General features: G+C 41.7%; 1 protein-coding gene and 1 non-coding gene across 9 annotated transcripts in view; both read left to right on the forward strand.

Annotated features, from left to right (window-relative positions):
• LOC109413960 (protein bric-a-brac 1-like) overlaps positions 1-20,396 on the forward strand; it is a 572,283-nt gene that overhangs the window by 40,496 nt on the left and 511,391 nt on the right. The window lies entirely within an intron of this gene.
• LOC115265905 (U4 spliceosomal RNA) lies at positions 13,324-13,464 on the forward strand. Its single transcript, XR_003896998.1, has one exon. It is a non-coding gene; the product is annotated as a U4 spliceosomal RNA (small nuclear RNA).

The raw sequence follows: 20,396 nt of genomic DNA on the forward strand, positions 1-20,396 counted from the left end.
CACACACACACACACACACACACACACACACACACACACACACACACTAAAACACACACACTAAAACACCCCTTTAGTCACTCGACACGTTTCAGAGACGTCTAGGTACCTCCTAAAACGCCTAGGAACTGAAATTCCTGGAGCTCCCTGAGACCCTATGAGATCCCCTGAAACGCCCGTAGGAACTCCCCTGTAACACTCTGAAACCCTAGGAAGCAGTGTTGCAAAAATGCACCTCTTCCATTCGAACAGTAACCAACAAATCGCACCTACCAGTAACCAACAACCTAAGTCTTCAGATTAGTCGATGGACCAAAATCCGAATTTTCAACTCGAACGTGAAATCTGTGCTGCTGTACGCCAGTGAAACTTGGTGTGTATCAGTGGAGAACACTCAACGGTTGCTGCAGGTCTTCATCAATAGATGCCTATGGTAAATAATTCGTGCATGGTGATTGGTGGCCTCACCGATTGGATCTCCAACGTGGAGCTCCATCTTCGATGTCATCAAAAGCAGTTAGCGACAGAAATTCGGGAGCGAAAGTGGAGGTGGGTCGGCCACACTCTACGCAGGGACGGAAACGAAATCGGCAAGCTAGCGTTAGATTGGAATTCATCAGGACACCGCAGCAGAGGCAGACACAGAGACTCATGGAGGCGCAGCGAAATAAAGCAAGACGAAGGTCAAAGTGATGATGGTGGGCAATCGCCCAGGATGGAGATTGGAGATCTTTCAATGCGGCCCTCTACATCACCGTGGGTGCTCAAGTCTTAAAGTAAAGTAATAAGGGGGTTCAGGGGCGTTTCAGGGCGTTGTTTCGGGGGATTTCAGGAGCCTTTTCAGGGGCGTTCTGACAGATTTTGTTGGCGTTTCAATGGGATTGTAGGGATTTCACGAGCGTTTGAATTAATATTAGGGGTGTTTAAGAGACGTTTCAAGGAGCTTCAAGGTCGATTCAGAGGTGGGGGAGTTCAGGAGCCTTTGAAGTGCGTTCCAAGGGTTCCAGGGTATTTCAAGGCATTTCATAGACTTTCCGGTGGTTTCAGAAACGTTTTAAGTGCACTCCGAGTGGGACGCTTGATAACCTTTCAGGGACGGTCCGAGTGGTTTTCGAGAGAGTTTCAGGATCCTTTTAAGGGTGTTCCAATTGTTTTAAGGAGCATTTCAAATGGATAACGGGGATTTCAACCTTCCGCCGGCAGTCGCGCAGGTGGCCACTTCTGCCAGCACCACGCTAATGCTGAACACAAAAAGTGAATTTTTTTCAACGTCTGGTACGAAATACAACATCGCGATCATTCGAGATTTAAGAGCGTTTTAGTGTGCTGATGTAGGTTTAGGATCGTTTCGAGGCATTTCAAGGACGTTGCAAGAGGTTTCAAGATTTTTTAAAGTTCTTAGAAGTTTAATTTTTCAGGACGCGTGCCTGTTTGATCCTGAAACTCACAAGTGAGGTTTTTCCGTAGTGTTGTACTTTTACAACGGCGTGCGTCCTAAAGGGTTACGTGCGTTCAGGGGTACTTTGAATGGATAACGGGGTTTTCAAGAGCGTTTCAATAATATAAAGCACCCCTGAAACTCCCTGACGTCCTCTGAAGCGCCTCTGATCTCCATGTACCCCCTGAGACCCCTGAAACTCTTCTGAGATCTCTAGATGTCCCTGAAACCCCTTGGATTCGCCTGAGGCAGACTAAAACGCTCCTGTAGCCCTTCAAAATGCTCCTGAGACTTCTAAGTACCCCATGAAACACCCTGAAAGCCCCTGAGACCCCCTGAAAAGCCTCTGAAGTGCCCCTGAGAGCGCCTGATGCTCCCTGATCCCCTTCAACGTTCCTGACTTCCATCGGTACCCCTAAAATCCCCTTGAAACGCCCGAGCCACTGAAACCTTCTCTGCAACTCTCTTAGAACCCTCTAAAAGCACACTGGAAGAAGAAGAGATAGCTATGTTTGAGTAAAAAGAGAAAAACGTAGACACAAAAAACAAAAACTTTTTGATACGCGTTTTTATTGGAGGTTGCTTTGCTTGTGATAGTGATATGTTTTGCACCAGACACGGATCTCACCTACACGAAGTATCTTCTTCCACATCTTTATTAGACTCACTTTCTATTCTATTCTATTCTAGTGCTTGCACAGCCAGTAGTGAATAGCATCCTGGAAATATCAAAATTTCGTTTGATGTTTTCTTGTCAGCATTAATATTAGCAGCATGTCACAGTCTAGAAAAAGGTATAATAATCCGATAGCTAACTTTGAGCTGTTATATCTCCGGATTCAATGAACTGACTGCTGTAGTGCCCGGAGATGTGTTTCATTTGGCCGCACTGGCAAAACATCACACGCTATGTCCAAAGGGAAGTATTGCGAATATTTTGTATAGTTTTTCTTTCGTTGCGCAATTTGCGCGCCGGATAGTTACGCGCAGCTCCACTCCAGTTGCGCGCAGCCAATCAGGAGCAAGAAAGCAGACGACCTCAGACGACGTCGTTGCGCGCCAAAGCTACACGCAGCACGTTTCCATTGTCTACGACCTAAACAAACATCGACGCTCGCCCACCGGCTGATCGTTGTTGTTGATAACTTGTGTGGAAAGGTAAGTTAACTCATTATGAGTCGGCGTCGGTGGTGTAGTGGTAAGCGTGGGTTCAATTCCCGTCGACGCCGATGGGATTTTCTGAGACATAAAATCCGTGATCACGCCTTCCCTCGGATGGGAAGTAAAGCCGTAGGTCCCGGCCCATGTGTTGATGGGTTCGATATGTAGGGTCCTCAGTTGTGGTGGCTGTCTCCCTGGGGCGTCGGAATTTAAGGCTTAGCTCCTAGACCCAGCCGACGTAAAACACATCTGGCGCTGAACGGTGCTAGTTGGCCAGAAAAAAGAAGAAGAAGAACTCATTATGATCCCTTTCGAGATTGTTTTAGAGAAACGGAAATAAAACAATATTTTCTGGAATTGTTGCTGATTCGATTGGTTGTGTCATTATTTGTTGCATTAGGGTCGTACACAAATTACGTCACGCTCTTAGGGGGGAGGGGGGGTTTTGCAGAACGTGACGACCCTTACAAAAAATATTGAGGTCCCACACAAAAAGTGTGACATAGGGGGGAGGGGGGGTTGAAAAAGGTCGATTTTAGCGTGACATAATTTGTGTATCACCCCATTCAGTCTTGTACTGATCACACGCGTTCGATACCGGTTGGGTATGTTTTAAGTAATGCAAATATGGATACTGCCCATGATATGAGATTCACCTTTGCGCACAACTGACTCACAGATAGGTAAAAGTGTGAAACAAAAATTTTTCTTTCTATGCGCAATATCATGGAAAGTGAATGTACCTCAAAGTTTTTTCGCTAGAACGGTATTTTTGGACCTTTAGATTCAGAAAATGTGTGATTGAAAATCATCCATCTTGAGTTTTTTTTTTTTCAAATACATTTTTATATGGGATGAAATTGACCTTAAAATGACTTTTTACGACATTTGTATGGGAAAATAGGAAAAAAAAATAAAAAAAATCAAAAAACCCAAGATGAAATATTTTAAGTCGCTAGAGGTCCAAATTTACAAACCTAGGGAATAATATTTGAGGTACATTCGTTTTTCATAATACTTCCCTTTGGACATATCGTGTACCACTAATGTGTCCACCTTAAACCAGATTAATCATTTGAAGAAATATTGAAAAACAAAATACGCCAAGTCTAACGATTCGTGAAATGTGAGTGCCGTAGCATAACTTCTTTGTTGTGTAAGTTCTCGCAAGTCAGCAAGTAGTTAGCTGACAGCTGCTGAGGAAAGAGAACCAAACCGCCGGCACGTCGGAGTAACAGCATAAAAGAAAAGATCATCAAGTACTAGACCCCCTCCCCTCCCCCACAAGAGGAAGAAGGAAACACGTACTAAATATACAATTCCAGCTGGAATATTTATATTGGTGTTTTATGTTTTTCGCTGTTTCGTATTATTTTATCTGGATTATCATGTCGAGCGAGCGAGGGAGCGACCAGCAGAGACGACGACGACGGCTGCTGGGTTGGCTAGGTTTTCTTCACTTACCTACTTCAGCATAGCCGATCAGCGAGCTATGCTGCTGCTGTTGCTGAGGAAGCAACATGACATGAAGAGAAAGGTTTCCAAGTGGGTGGGTGACTGGGTAGTGGGTAGCAGAGTAGAGGGGTGGGAGACGAAAAAAAAAGAATCATTAACATCATCATAATCATTTATTGTTTTCGGGAATATGAAAACGGGAACATGCAAACATAAGGGGGAACGTGGCGTTTAATGTGCTTATGGATTGTTCACCCTTTTAAGATATTAGGGTCATATTGACCCAGTAAGGCATGCTGAACTTAGGTCAGATTGGTGCGTTAGGTCCAACATCTGAGGAAGATACAGATAAATCTCAGACTCTCAGTGAATACAGTTCCTTACATTCAAAACATGAAAAATATGTTGTATTGTGTTGAACCACTCTCCTCTTTTACAAACAGTGGGGTTTTAGGGTGCTCGAATTATACTCTTTTTCCTTGGAGAATATTGTATGAAAAAGGCAATGTGCTGAGCATCGGCATACTAGGGGGAATAACAATCAATACAACTATTGAGAGTGAGTGGAAGCAACCGCGGAAAACTTGGTGTACGGCGAATTGAGATGTTAAAGAAGGGCTGATGGGACGGTCGCGAGATTCTCTTGAGCTCATAGCAAGAGTGGAAATAGGCAAGAACGTGTGGCTTGACCATATGGATTAAATTGTTTGCAGATGATAGAAAGCGGTAGATAACCCAGCTAAGTGATGTTCTGAATTACTGGAGGTTTTCGGAGTTCCCATATTCGAAGCATTATTGAGTCACCCCATAGGTAATCATTTTTTTACAACCACATAATGACGTTCTCAAAAAAGAATTCATCACCCATATTTTATACCGCACAAATAATATTCGACTCAAGATAACAACTTTATCACCGCTATTTAGGTACCATTAAGGCTCCCCTTCTCCACTCTCACCTCTTCGAAGCTGAAACTGGAAATCCAAATTCAATTTATTGGAAATAAACTGACCGACCAGCGATCGATGGGGCACTTGACTTTGCCCCGCAAACCCCTCGCAATAAATGTTTATCAAAAAATATATACAAATATACAAATTGATAAATTGGTTACCAAGTTCCGAACGGAACGCCATCACACCAACCAACCAGCGCAACGGGGCTAGCCTCGCGTTATCACAGGTGTTCAATCACCACGAGTCTGTACATTGCATTGGTCCTCTGACAAACAAGTACGGAGAGCAACGAAACGAAGTGACCGCCGCTCTTCTTCATGTCACACCGTTCCGTTCGGTGTAGAGACGACGACGGTAATAAAAAGCCTCAATACCCTCATCATTAGCTAATTTTTTGTCAATAATATAGAAATAAAACTCGCGATTGATTCACCTTTTGCGCAGGTGCACCTTCCTTATACACACTTACTTTTATTTGCACAACATCACAATTAAGCTAACACATGATCAGCAATAGTACGCCGCAATACTCGGTTTGTGGCTGCCGCTCTCCATCCTCGGTCAAGCCCAATGCTCGCCAGATCACAATCCACATAATCCGCCCATCGTACTCTCTGTGCTACGTGCCTTCTTCTGCCAACCGAATCAGTAGCGAATATCAATTTTGCAGATTTGTTGTCTGGCATTATTGCAACATGCCCTGCCCACCGTATCCTTCCGGACTTGGCCACCTTTTGGATGCTGGGTTCGTCGTGGAGTGCAGCGAGCTTGTGGTTCATCCTTCTCTGCCACACACCGTTCTCCTGCACACCGCCGAAGATCGCCCTTACTATGCGTCGCTCGAAAACTCCGAGTGCTTCCGTAGAGGACCACCGGTCTTATTGGCGTTTTGTGCATGATACACTTGGCGCGGAGATGAATCTCTCACAGTTTTTTTTTTCTGGAACCCGTAATAAGCACGACCCTCACAGAAACCCTCTCGAAAACTTTACAGAAATCCCTTGAATCTACACGAAAACCTTGGAAGCTATAAAGAGGGGGGGGGGCATGGAACCCTTAAAATTCCTTCAAAGCGTTGAAACTCCTCTAAATCACCCATAAGACTGTCAAAATCTTCCCTTAAACTCTCCTGAATCTGCCTGAAAATGTGTAAAGCCCCCAGAAAATCCCTGGAGCTCCCTGAATCTCTTAGAACTCCTTGAAATCCCAACATACCCACTGAATTCACTTTAAATCCCCCTGAAACCCCTTCGATACCTCTTCGAAAATCATCTAAAGCTCACCGAAAACAACGAAAATCCCACAAAGAACCTGAATGTCTTGAAACGCCTCCTCTGAAACCTCTCTTAACCACAGTAAACTTCGCTTAAACCGTATTCACACAAAAAAAACGGAGCAAAATTTATTATTTTTTTTCTTGGCTCTGGTGTGAGTTTGTTTATTTTTTGAGAAGCCACACATGCGCACTCACTTTTGCATATGGCTTGAATGCACGTGTCTCTGTTGCTGGTAGTGTGTGCATTTGGTTCGTTCATTTCGCAACAAGCGAAGCAGAGACGAACTGGTATTATTCGCTCCAGCCAGCCCCAACGAGTGATGACTATTCACCTCTAGGGCTGATCGTGAATATACTTGAGCATGAGGCGCTCGCAGTTACTGATGAATGTGAATATTGTTTACCAGCTTAGACAGCATCCATTTATTACGTAACGCTAAAATCGATATTTTTTGACCCCCTCCCCCCTCCCCCTCCGTAAAGCTTTTCTGTATGAAAACCTGAAAATTTTTGTATGGGCCGTAACGCTCGGCCGGACTCCCCCCCCCCTCCCCCTAGAGCGTTACGTAATTTGTGGATGGCGCCTTATGTTAATCTTCGTGGGGCACGATGTTTCATGGTGTGCCTTCGCGGAAAGGCAACGAAGAACGTGCTTCACAGCAGCCTGAAAATTGGAAATTCGTACGTTTATTTGAACCAACCTTCCAAGTTCTGTTGAGAGTGAGTAACAATGGTTCAGCAGCGTATGGCTCTCCGAATCTTTCTCTTCGCCGGTGTTTATGGCAATGGATAAACTTGGTTTTTATCCTATTATTACAGTACAAATGACTTGAACACAAACTAAATCGATGATTGCACCGTTCAACACTAAATTTTGTTATGGGATGAGAAAAAAAAAATAACAGGGGTTTGGGACCCTAGAAGTGTCATAGTGAAAGATTTTTTCTTCTTCTTCTTCTTATTTCTGGCGAGCCGACACCGTTCGGCATCAGCTCTAGTTTAACGTCCGCCTATTTCTGGTACTAAGCCTAAACACGGACGGTCAGGGAGACATCCACACACACCTGACACCCTACATATCGAACACATCAACACATGGGCCGGGACCTACGGCTTTACTTCCTATCCGAGGGAAGGCGTGATCAGATATTTTTGTCTCAGAAATACCGACGGCGTCGACTAGGATTGAACCTAGACCGACTGGGGTGAGAGGCAACCACGCTTACCACTACACCACCGACGCCGCTGAAAGAATTTTTGAAAAATATTGGACCGGGCCTTCACAGTTCAAAACCGAAGTTTGTATGGAGAACATGGGGTGTTCAATTGATGTGTGCATAAGAACGCGCTGTGCATATATTTAGGCGTTAGGCAATAACGAAACCAATCCAAACACCGAAAACGCCTCAAAATATGCACGACACGTTCTAATGCACATATCAATTGAAAACCCCAGGTCACAGACAAACAGACGTAACACTTGCGAAATTTCCATCGACCACGCTTTTAACGATCATTTTAAATTTTTATAGTTGTGGCTTTCACAACCAGAGGCGCGCGCATCGTTTTTCTATGCGTTTGACGTTTCACACTAGCTCCTTCTGTTGACGATATGGCACAACACAGTGATTCGTGCAACTTTTCCACCAGGTGATGGTAGTGTGAACTGAGCAATGGATTTCGATGAATATCGTTCAAGGTGTTACGTCAGTTTGTCTGTGCCCAAGTTCTCCATACAAACTTCGGTTTTAAACTGTGAAGGCCCGGTCCAATATTTTTCAAAAATTCTTTCACTTTGACACATCTAGGGTCCCAAACCCATGTTATTTTTTTTCTCATCCCATAACACCAAATTTTGTCGAGCAGTGTAACAGTTGCGTCAAACATTTTCATTTTTTTTCCTCCCCTGTTCGGGAAATTAAGCCATTTTTTTGTTAGTTTAAAACTCCCCCAGAGCCAAACTTTCAAGAACAAATTTTCAGTATAAAACGCTTTGTGATGAAAAAAGTTTTCGACTGCGACGCTATTTTAAACCTGCGGCTCAAATTAAGATTTTATATTTACGAAATGTGAGTGATAAATAAAAAAGGTTTATTATCAAACATCGAAAACTCCTCCCAGAACACATTTCTGGCTACGCCACTGCCTTCCAGGATTCTTCAAGGAGTTTCTTTTGAGATTCCTCCGAAAAGTTCCTTCCCGGACTTCTCCAAGAGTTCCAGAATGCATTTTTTCCAGGATTTTCTTCCAAGATTATCCAGCAGGTCCTTCTGAAATTCATCCTTCTGAGATTCCTCCAAGAGTTCTTCCTGGGATTTCTTCAGAGAATCCACAGGAGATTCTAGGTTCGGACATTCCCCAGGGATTTCAACCTAGATTTCTTCTGGGCTTCCTTCAGAAGCTCCTTCCGGGATTCCTCCAGAAGTTCCTTCGGGGATTCGTTCAGGCATTTCTTTCGGGATTCATTGAGGTAGTCCTTCCGAGATTCATCCAGGAATTCCTTCTGGATTTCTTTCCGGTACTCCATCCATCCATCCATCCATCCATTTTAGAAAAAGTTAGGGTTAGTGACATGTTTTCATTTTTTAATTTATTATCATCGCCGACGTTTCGGTCCGGCTATTGGACCTTCCTCAAGGCCTAAGAGTTGTTTTAATTTATTGACACAAAATACATAATCTACAACATCGAACACATAAATTGACTACTCACTCGATACACAAATTAACAAGTTTAAAATTTTACTAAATATTGAAAATTGTCGGGATTGAAAGGGTCACTCCGTCTAGTACACATCTGGGCCATCCGGTTTGGTGGTTTTGGGGATTCCTTCTATTTCGTCACCTCGCTTGGAACCACTTGTTGATGACAGCCGTTTCTTGTGCTCACTAGATGGTGTTTGTCGCTGGTGTAGTGTGTGTTGTGTGTACATTATCTGTTAGTTGTTCGGGATTGTATTGGCGTTCGTGTTCTCTTCGTAGATCCCCGTTTCGGGTGGTCCTGGATGATGCAGCATTCTGTTTATCAGCTGTCTCGGAAAATCGTTGCGTGATAGGTGGTTTCGGATCAGCTGATTTTTCTCTTCTTCTATTCGTATAGTGCTTAGTGTGCGAACACGGTCGATGAAGTTCGTCACTACTCCAAGCTTCTGATCCACGGGTTGGAATGAGAAGAAGTTTAATATTCTGCCAGAGCCAGATGATATCGGCTTCGAATACCAGTCTACAGGAGCTTTAGGATTTTTCCAGGATTTTTTTTCCAAGATTCGTCCAGGAGATCCTTCTGGAATTTTTGCTTCAGATCCCTTGAATTCCCCTGAAAGTTCCCTTGTGAATCCTGTAGAAGGAATTTTTCAAGAAAGTCTTGTAGAATTGCATAAGGAACTCATGGAAGAATAACATACAGAACTTCTAAAGTAATTTCATAAAAACCCCTGGATGTAATCCGTAATAAATTAATTTTCATTCAAAGCATCTAGGAGCATTCCGGAATGAATATCCAGAAGAATTTCAGAAGGATCTGCAGTTACTCCAGAAGAAACTCCTGGAGAAATCCCGCAAGGAGTTTCTGGAGAAATTCTGAATCACTCCAGTTCCAGAACGAACTTTAGGAGGAATACTGGACGGAACTTCTAAAGGAATCCCGAAAAAAAAACATGATTGGAGATCTTGGAAGGCGCTAGAATAAAATTCTGGTGTAATCTAAAAGAAATCTGGAGGAATGCCAGATAGAACTACTTTAGAAATCTTAGAAGAAACTTCATAAGGAACTCCTGGAAGAATTCAGGAATGCAGTCTTGGAAGAATTAAAAAAAGAATTCCTGGAGAAATCCTAGAACGTACTCCTGGAGGAGTTTTGATTGAAATTCCAGGTAGAATCTCGGAAGAAACCTCCGGAGAAATTCCGAAAAAATCCTAGGAGGATGTGAAATGAAACTCTTGGTGGAAACCCAAAACAAATCCCCGAAGGAACTCTTGGAAGAATCCATGAAGGAGAACTTCTAGATGAATTTCAGAAAGAGGAATCTTGAGAACCTTGAGAAGTAAGAAGTCCTGAAGGAATCCCAGAACGAACTCCTGGTAAATCGCGGAAAAAATCTATTTGAATCCGAGAACTAGAAGGAGTCGTTAAAGGAATTCCTGTAGAAACGATCTCTGGAGAGAGAAACATATCTCTGGAAAAATCCAAAATCATAAACAACAAATGACAATTTTACTTAGGGTAGATTCTACTTCGTCATATGCTCTAATATGCTTTATATCAGACAGAAAATAGTCAATAATTACAGATATTCCAACTTACCTTTGCCAATGGCTCATCAGATGAAAGTAAAAATATGTAGACATTGAATAACTAGTCCCTACCGCACTGGAAAACGAATAATTATGCATTAATTTCATTCCACTTACGAGTTGAAAATGTTTTGTCTACGACGAAGGTAACCGCTCCAAACCGTTCAATTTTCACTTCACCAGATTCACTTGTTGGGCATCGTACACAAATTACGTAACGCTATAGAGGGAGGGGGGGAGTCCAGCTTAGCGTTACGATCCATACAAAATATTTTTAGTTTTCATACAAAAAGCGTTACAAGGGGGAGGGGGGAGTCTGAAAATGCCGATTTTAGCGTTACGTAATTTGTGTACCATGCCTTGAACCAACTTTCAATTCACACCCAACTGAAGCTCTGTGGCACTTCAACGTTGGATTTTACTGCTACGGAATGCAGCATAATACATATATGCAATTAATTAAACAAGTCACATTTTTCCCGTCGGTAAATTGTAAACAAACAGTTGCCTTCGTCTCAAGCACATGTGTGCGTGGATTTTCTACATGTGAAACATCTTATTTCACAACCACAGAGAAAGATTTCTTCGTTGCACTATGATGTCGAATTATGATCCGGTGGGCAAAAATATGATTCTACAGCTACATCGATCTCAATTTAAAAGCTTTTTGCTCAATCGTACTTTGAACACATGATTTGATTAAGACTGTGAAAAATTTGACCGACTTACTGAATAAACACATACGGTTGCTTTTGACCATAGTGTCACGTAAAAGGTATGCCGGAAATTGAATTCCGGTTGTGCCCGAAACAATCGTGGACTAGACGGAGACAGAATTCGAGGGACAATTAGTCAATTGTGAAATTATGGAACTAATTCATAAATTAGTAGTCGATACCAAATTGGACCTGTCTCATGCATGAGACATTAGGCGAGGTGTTATAATAAAACAATAATAAATCATTGCATTGGTTGGCGCTTAGCTAGACGGAAATAAGATAGGAAGCTTACCTGATCAAAATAGTACATAATGCTACTCAATTTCATCTTAAGCGATTCCAATACTATTCCTATCAATAAGACGACAAATTAAAACCAGGTTTCAATTCCAGCAATTGGAAGGTGAAGCAAAGCAAAGAAATAAATAAATACCTACACCTCAAACGGACGACGCGACGCCGTGAATATACAATATTATTTATCTTATCTTGACCGATTTCTGCCTACCTATATCGACCACTACCTCCTCCGCTCCATCATCCATCATCAACCTGTTCGTGGCGGTATCGGGGACGACAAATTTTGATGTGCTCTAAAAATCGTTCAATAAATAATATTCTTTTTATTCGATATGATTGCGTAGTCCCTCGTTTTGGCTCAATTGTCGTGAACGAGAGCAGTGGAGCCAGATGTTCTCGGATTGTTGAATGTTGCTCAAGTTTTGGATTTAAGTACAGCTATATTGGGAAGTTTAAATTTCTTATGACTTCAACAACAAGTCTGAACCTGGGATCGAATCCCACTCCCGACAAACTCACAAAATGTGAGTTCTTCTTTCGGAAGGGAAGTAAAGCGTGGGTCCCAAGATGAACTATGGCTAAAAATCTCGTTAATACAGATAAAAAAAAAACTAGTCTAAAAGTATTTCAATTAAATTTAAATTAATGAAAACGTGTCAACTTGTTTAAAGCATGGTTTTCCATGTGAGCTAAAATATTTTAAAATAAATCTAAAATTCAGCAGAACGCTTCAGATGATTTGCAGATATAAAAAAGATTCCACTTATTTTTTCAGATTTTAATTATTCACATTGATAAAATACATTCGAGATTCTACAAAATGTTTCTCTAAATGTTAAGCAGCATAATTAAAATTTGAGCACAATCATCATCTTTATCTAAAGATCACAGAAATTTTCAAAAATGTTATATAAATGATCAAAATAACGAGGAACCGTTTCTATTCTCTCCTGACAAAAAGTATGTAAGTTAGGACAAATTAATCTGGCATCACCAATCAGTAGAAATACCGAAGCTGAACGCAATTTGAAAGGAACAACATTGTCTCGCAATAAATGTAACATAAATTGTCAAAGCGACAGCGCTGATAACGGAGATCGAATGATGGTCAAGTCACAGACAAACAGACGTAATACTTCGAACATTTATCGATTCAAATCATAGTCACGAAAACATATTCGCCCAATGCTAAAAGGCCTATGTTTGGCCGACCACCAACTAGGTGGCGGTAGTGAGCAAACGTCAAACTCGAATAAAAACGATGCGAGCGCCACGGTTGGGCAGTTGGCCAAATATCAATTTTTTGAAAAGACCGTTAAACCGGTGTACGATGTGAATTATCAGAGTGTTACGTCTGTTTGTCTGTGGTCAAGTGATTCAATTGAGACAGGTAGGTGATGGAAGGTTCGTGTTTTTTCTGGACTTTGAGATAATTTCTTGGACAATTTGCATCCCACCACCATGAAATCGAATCAGATTTGTACTGTTAGCAAGAATTTGCTACCGCTGATTGTTCCAATTAGACATGTCAACCCTTCAATTTTAGAGAAAAAGTCGTTACCCTTTCCTTTTAAAACCGGTTCAGTTACCTGGTGGTCAGTTTTGCACCCCTTTCCTTAAATAGTCAACCTATATCCTTTCCAAATTGCAACTGCACTTTTACGTATCACTAGCGGACCGGGGCAGCGCCGGATGACCAACCACCGCCAGGGCAGTGGTCAAGTCAGCTTTGCGCAGTGGCGATATCGTAACCAATGAGGTACAACCGAGGTGCGATTATTGCTAGTTGAAAACTAATACCAATACCCCGCCTTGAGGACGTGAAATACCGTCCGCTATGGCAATTTTTGAAAACCCCGAAAGGGGTCATAATTGAGGGATAAAAAGTAGGGATTGGAAGTCATAATGGCAACGGTTGTTGACCTCGTTCTCTTGACCAAAGTCTACGCTTAATACAAAATTCAAATATCGTGTATGGACAAAGCTCTACGAGGGCGAGGAGGGGTCTTAGATGACCAAAAATGATTCTACGTAGTTTGTGGTCAGACACATTCCCAGGGCCGGATCTAAGGGGGGGCCGGGGGGGCCCGGGCCCCGGGCCCCCACATTTTTGGGGCCCCCACAAAAACCTTTTTTGCTTGCTAACATAAGCTTTATTTTTCATATTGCTCAAGTACTGTTCGAAAATGAGGGAAAACATTTTTGGTCATCTCTCAGAAGGGCCTCCACATCCGCTCGGGCCCCGGGCCCCCACAATCCTTAATCCGGGCCTGCACATTCCTACCAGTTTTCAGCGACAAACTTACAACCAATGTTTTCCAAATACGTTACCGTAGAAAGGAAAATTACCGCTGACTACAAATGATAGCTGCGCGCTGTTGTTTTGTTATATAAACCGACGACCAAGTGACAACCAAACACACATGTGAGGAGTGAGTAAGCCTCCACCGGCGATACCATCCCACCACCCTCCACCCCGCTACCACAGGAAACACAATAAGTGCATTATATTCACAAATGCCGGGCATCTTTTTTGCCCCCTGCCCTGACCCATGCCAACGTCACTCGTCACTCGTCTACAAAGTGTGGAATAGCGACCGATAGTAACAAACCAGCCAGCCAGCTCTAGTACCTAGAGGTACCTAAAGCCAACCTGCAAAACAAAATTAATACTTTATTATTAATAATAATAACACATGTGTGTGCCGTGCCGTTGCTCATTTTACAACCGAGAGCCTCGGTCTCGACTGAGACCGAGCGAGTGCGAGCGAGCGGGCCCTAGCTTGGATGGGTCAGGCTCGTCAGACTGACAGTCGATTTTTTGTCAAGCTCTACTTTTGCATCGCGGCAGTTGGTGATCAGTCGCCGGCGTCTGTGACTAAACCACGTGGCTGACCCAGTGCTGCAAGTATTTACCGGTGACTGGTGAGAAGCAGTGTTTCTCAAATTGTTGGTTGTGGTATCTAGATTTTGGAATTAAATTACAGTCAAAATTCGGTACACACGGTAGTGGCTGTTCATAAACCACGGACTTTTTCGGGGGAGGGGGGGTGTTCTGGCTGAAGTCTACGCTCCATATAAATTTTAAAATTTTTGTATGGACAAAAGTCGACGCGGGGGGAGTGGGGGTCTGAGATGGCCAAACTTTGGTCTACTTGGTTTATGAACAGCCGTACCGCTTACTTGAGGCTCACTTTTTTCTTTTTCTCTGCTGAACTAATTTGTTGTCTCTCCATTTCAAGACTTTGAACGACTATGCCAAAAAAGCGGTTCCGAAAAAAATTTTTAACTAAAGTTATTGCAAATTGTTTAAATTTGACGAAGTCAATGGAAAAAATTAAGATGTAGGGGTGGTGGGGGTAAAGTGGACAACCTAAGCATTTTGGTCGTTTCCCGCGGAAATGCGGCAAAATCCATCTGCTTTTCCGAGTAACATGGAAGGTAATCATATACTCTAGAAATCTTGTAAGGGGTTGCATTTAAAAAATATTGTTGTCTTTGATTATTTTCTTCACCAAATCGTGCATCAAAATAGCGAGAAAAAAATTGGTGGGGGTAAAATGGACAATCGATGGGGTAAAATGAACGAGTCGTTAAAAGTTATATAACAGCATATTGTTTCTATGTTTTTAAATACAAACTAACAAATTTCATACGATACCTTTATTTTGTTGTTTTCAAACATTTAATACAAACTTTTAAACACACTTAAATAATTATTTTAAAAATAGTGTAAAAAACAAGCACTGTTTTGGATGAAAGTTATATTTTGTTGATGTAAAATATTTTTCTATAACTTTTTACTTCAACTATCTCACGATAGGTATGACGTCTGATGATTCTGAAGTATGCAAAAAAATATGAAATTTTGGTAAAATTTGAACCGATTGCCCATTTTACCCCCACGGTCTGATTTTATTGAAATTATTTCCAAAACATGTTTTTTTACAAAACTCATTTTTTTTTTCGGCCAAATACATTCTTCTACGTGGTCTTTATTGGTTTAGGGTGTAAAACTTGTAATAATTTGAAAACAACTTACGAGAAAACCTTAGCAATTATAAGCAGATTTTACATCATTCCCGATTTTACACGTAATTATTAAAATTTTTGTCATCTTGAAGAGGTTTATATGATTTTAATGTTCAAGATCAGCAACAGTATAATGATTCATGCTTAGGCATAAGCTTCAATCGTTGAAGCATTTTAAAATACAATGAAAGCCATAAAACTGTACCCTGTCCATTTTACCCCACCTGTCCACTTTACCCCCACCACCCCTAAATTAATAGGTTTCCGATTGTTTATAAATAGTTTAACTATTGAAACAAATAATTAGCAGTTGGGTTAGTGTTTATAGGCTACAACAACATTCTAAAAAAATTTGCTTCATATTTATTCGATTTTGCTTGTCCTGAGTTCGTCGAAAATCGATGGTTCTCTAGAGCAACCATAGAAATTAGAGGGTTAACAAGCTAATTGTCTTCGAGAAATCAACTGAATTGGTTGAAAGCCACAGAGTCATTGTGGTGGGCGTAAAGTGGGTGACCTTCACGAATTCAGAGTGTATTTCATGGTATATCATTAAAAACCTGGATCAACTAAAATCAGTTCTTTTTTCGCATTAACTAGCTGACCTACGTATGAAACAGATGAAAACTAGTTGCGTGAGGTAACTTTTTGCTATCGAACGAATTGTAGTTTAATTTTCGAGGACCAACCTTTAAATAGTGACATTTAAAGCTTGTTTGCAATGTGTGCTTTGAGGTTTGAGAACCACTTAACTTGGTGACGGATGATGAAACTAAGTGCTTAAAAAGTTGTACACGTCAAATAGTAGTCAACGGCATGGGATGAGCGTAAAGATGATTGAACATTTTCAAACTTTCTTTATAACCGAATTTTTTTTATGCAGGTGTGTTTTTTTAAAGTTGTTTATTTTTTCTTCTGATAAGACTGCAATGACAGTGTTGCGGGGGCGGAAGGGGAAATTCTCACCGGGTTCTCAGCAGCGGTAACGCGAGATATGCGTTTGATGCAGCTTTAAACTGCAAATGACGTTTTATTAGTTCATATAAAATACAAATACAAATTATAATTCTTACACTTTCGGTGTCTTTCTCGGCAAATCAATCTGCCTTTACCCGCGCAACAATCTATATCACTGCATTAGTGAACTACAATGGGAAACAATAGTGATACTTTTATACTTGTTACAGTCGAATATAGGCTTACTTCACTACGATAATTCCTACCTATTTAACCTTCAAATACTCTAATTACGTAAGCAGTAGCACAAACTAGTATACTCAATTCAGTTTCGAAAGAAGTTTAGAATAAGTAAATTACAAATAATAGCGATTAACAAATTTTCACCAGTTCGGTCCATTCCGGCTGGATTTTACACAATACCATTGCTCCTCAAACTTTCTCTCATTTGCTCGAACGTTCGTCATAGTTGTCATCGAAAATCAGTGTTGCCAGCGGCAACATTCTCCCCCCCGTAACACTGGGTGATCTGTCCCAGTTTTACCTAAATCAAATATACAAATCACTCGACAAATCCTTCGTATTTCCAACACAGCCTGACGTATTGGCCATCTGCATACTCTCCACTTTGGCTGGAGATAGCCTTTTCTTGGCTTCCGAGTCTCTAATCCTCAGCCAGGACCTGCAGATGTTTTCGGGACGTCTTGTAGTGCTGGATGGTGACGATAGGCCGCTTTCCAGAAGAAACGAAGTATACCTGAGACTTCTTGTCCCACGATAGCATGTGGGATAAGTTTGGTAATCCTAACGGTTCCTACATGTACGGGCAGGAGATCAGTGTCCAGCAAAACGATGACCTCGGTATTTCGATCACCAGGGAGGACACCACCCTGAACAGGCCCACACCGATTAACGGCTTCATCTGAACTGGTTATATTTTGTGGTGACCTGCCGTTGACACATTTTTTAATCAGTTGCTGAAATTTCGGAAATTGCATCGATCCACGGCTTAGAACAGTTTCACTAGCATCCTTCATGTTCTTAGATACGCCAGCGTCATCGAAGTCCTTCAAGACCGGTTCCATGGTCGAGTGGAACATATTCGTGTTCGATCTCCCTAAGAGTGTGTTCACGCTTCCGAACACACCGCTAACAATTGTCAACAGAGAGCTATCGGAGCTACTACTTCCCAACACAAAACCGAATTTCCTTTCGCCGTTCTCGTTCAAGCCGTAAACAGCAGTGCTTGCAGTCGTATCGTTGTAAATCTGCTTTCCTATACGGCTGGTCATTACTTCGAAATCCTTGGTTGGTGGGTGATGGGAATGATAGACCAGAACGATAACGGCAGAATGATTAGCCTCCTTGTGTAGACTGGATTCCACAGCTTCGTTTATGATTCTCAGCTTCACTACGAAGAGCGATGCGAACGTGTTATCGTCCTGACTGTTCAAAACTTCGATATGCCACTTGGAATGCCTCTCAAACTCATAACCGATTAGGCGCTTGATGTTGTAGACGATGTTCACTGCTTCAATCTCCTTCAAACCACTACTTATTCTGTGAACTGCGTGCTGCTTCAATGTAACCCTTTTTAACATTGTCTGAATGGTAACCAGACCGAAACAGTGCATATCCGTTAGAGTCACGGTATGGGACTCCAAAATCCATCGGTATAGTCGAATAACAAGAAAGACGAAAGCTGATTCTTGCCGTATCATAGGTAGCGGTTTCACTCTCATCGGTACGTGACGAGGATTTTCGTTTGAGTACATGACCATTGTCAAATGCTGCCATGGGTGATCTCGAATAACGTTCAAAAAATCACCTCGCGAGATCCAACTTGTTGATATTGGCGTACATACATCTACAAATGTGCACCAGTCTACATGATTACTGGTCCAGGTATCTGCATCGTAGAAGAAATCATCGTGTTCAACCGGTTGGTTTATCAGTAGTGAAGTGGTATGTTTCATCACTGTTGGTGTGGTCAGAGCAGAAAACGTACACTGCTGCATTCCATCTGTATCAGCTACTGCATTCTTTCTTTCATCGTGCGGTATTCTGCTCTCTCCTATGGGAGCGGGATGATACAGCGAAGAGAATAGCTGCTCTTGCTCAAGAGATACTTTCTCCAGTACTGGCGATTTCAGGAGTACTGAGTTACACTTCGTTGTCGTGTTCATATTTTCGATCACTTCTGCCACACTTAGAGCTGTTTCGGGACTCGCGCGAGAGTTCCGCTGCTGAGTCCCATGGTAGCACCAGAGATTAATTTTGGTCGAGTGGTCCGTCGTTTCGAGCTGCTCGGCAGGCTCGCTAATCGCTAATTGCTTTTTGGACGTTTGATTCGTTGAATGAGTATTCAACTCTCCGCCGCCTGTCCCAGTTCGATCAGGTATTTTGCGCCTCTCTGCTGTTGAGATAAGGATCCCGGCTTTGCTGCCACCGATCTCCGGTGCCTGGACCTCAACCGAATGATTCGTCGTTTTGGGACGGTCTCTGACATTGTATTTTCGTTTTACCAATTGCTGTTCCAGCAATCGGTACTTCTCTTGTATTGCCTTTCGTTCTAAGGCTAGCATTCGCTTCTCTAAGTCTCTTTCGCGCTGCTGTATTGCGCGCTCTTCTTCTTGTAGCTGCTCCAGCCATAGTAAAATTCGAGCGGGCTTACCGACTGTGGTTGAATCTGGACTCATCGTCATACAGTTGCCAAATGTGCCGCTCTAAATTGTTAGCTGATTCTCGTGTATCTCGTGTGTGAACCTATGCATCGGGGCGCGTGGAATATTCGCAGTCTCCCGTTCGGCTAACACTCCGTGTTCATCTGAAATGTTTTCCTCACATCTCACATCTCACATTGCTGCACCTCGAAAGTTTTAAAGGATGTTGCGGGGGCGGAAGGGGAAATTCTCACCGGGTTCTCAGCAGCGGTAACGCGAGATATGCGTTTGATGCAGCTTTAAACTGCAAATGACGTTTTATTAGTTCATATAAAATACAAATACAAATTATAATTCTTACACTTTCGGTGTCTTTCTCGGCAAATCAATCTGCCTTTACCCGCGCAACAATCTATATCACTGCATTAGTGAACTACAATGGGAAACAATAGTGATACTTTTATACTTGTTACAGTCGAATATAGGCTTACTTCACTACGATAATTCCTACCTATTTAACCTTCAAATACTCTAATTACGTAAGCAGTAGCACAAACTAGTATACTCAATTCAGTTTCGAAAGAAGTTTAGAATAAGTAAATTACAAATAATAGCGATTAACAAATTTTCACCAGTTCGGTCCATTCCGGCTGGATTTTACACAATACCATTGCTCCTCAAACTTTCTCTCATTTGCTCGAACGTTCGTCATAGTTGTCATCGAAAATCAGTGTTGCCAGCGGCAACAGACAGATTCATAGTTGGTTATTTTTAACATACTTTTCAGTGGATCTTTTTTTTGTCTAGTTCATTTATTTATGGCTCAATCGTTTTCAGTGGATCATTAATTGGAACAAAGCTTATTTATATTTTTTCGTGTCAACCATTTTTGTGCTTCAAAATATTTTATTAAATTAATGTAAATTCTGAAGAACTTTCCAATGGAAGATTTTTACATAAATCCGCTGCCATAATAGCAATAACCACATACGAGTTTTGTGAATATCTCTAGGATTTGGGAAAAAAATTTGAATTTTATCCGTAAGTTTTCCAAAAATTAATTCTTTTACGGATTTTTTTTTTGAAAATTCATAGTGATTGATCAAGCTTTTAGATGAAATTTTGAGGATTTCTTTAAAGACAGGG

This window comes from Aedes albopictus, chromosome 2 (assembly GCF_035046485.1).
Source record: "Aedes albopictus strain Foshan chromosome 2, AalbF5, whole genome shotgun sequence".
NCBI lineage: Eukaryota > Metazoa > Arthropoda > Insecta > Diptera > Culicidae > Aedes > Aedes albopictus.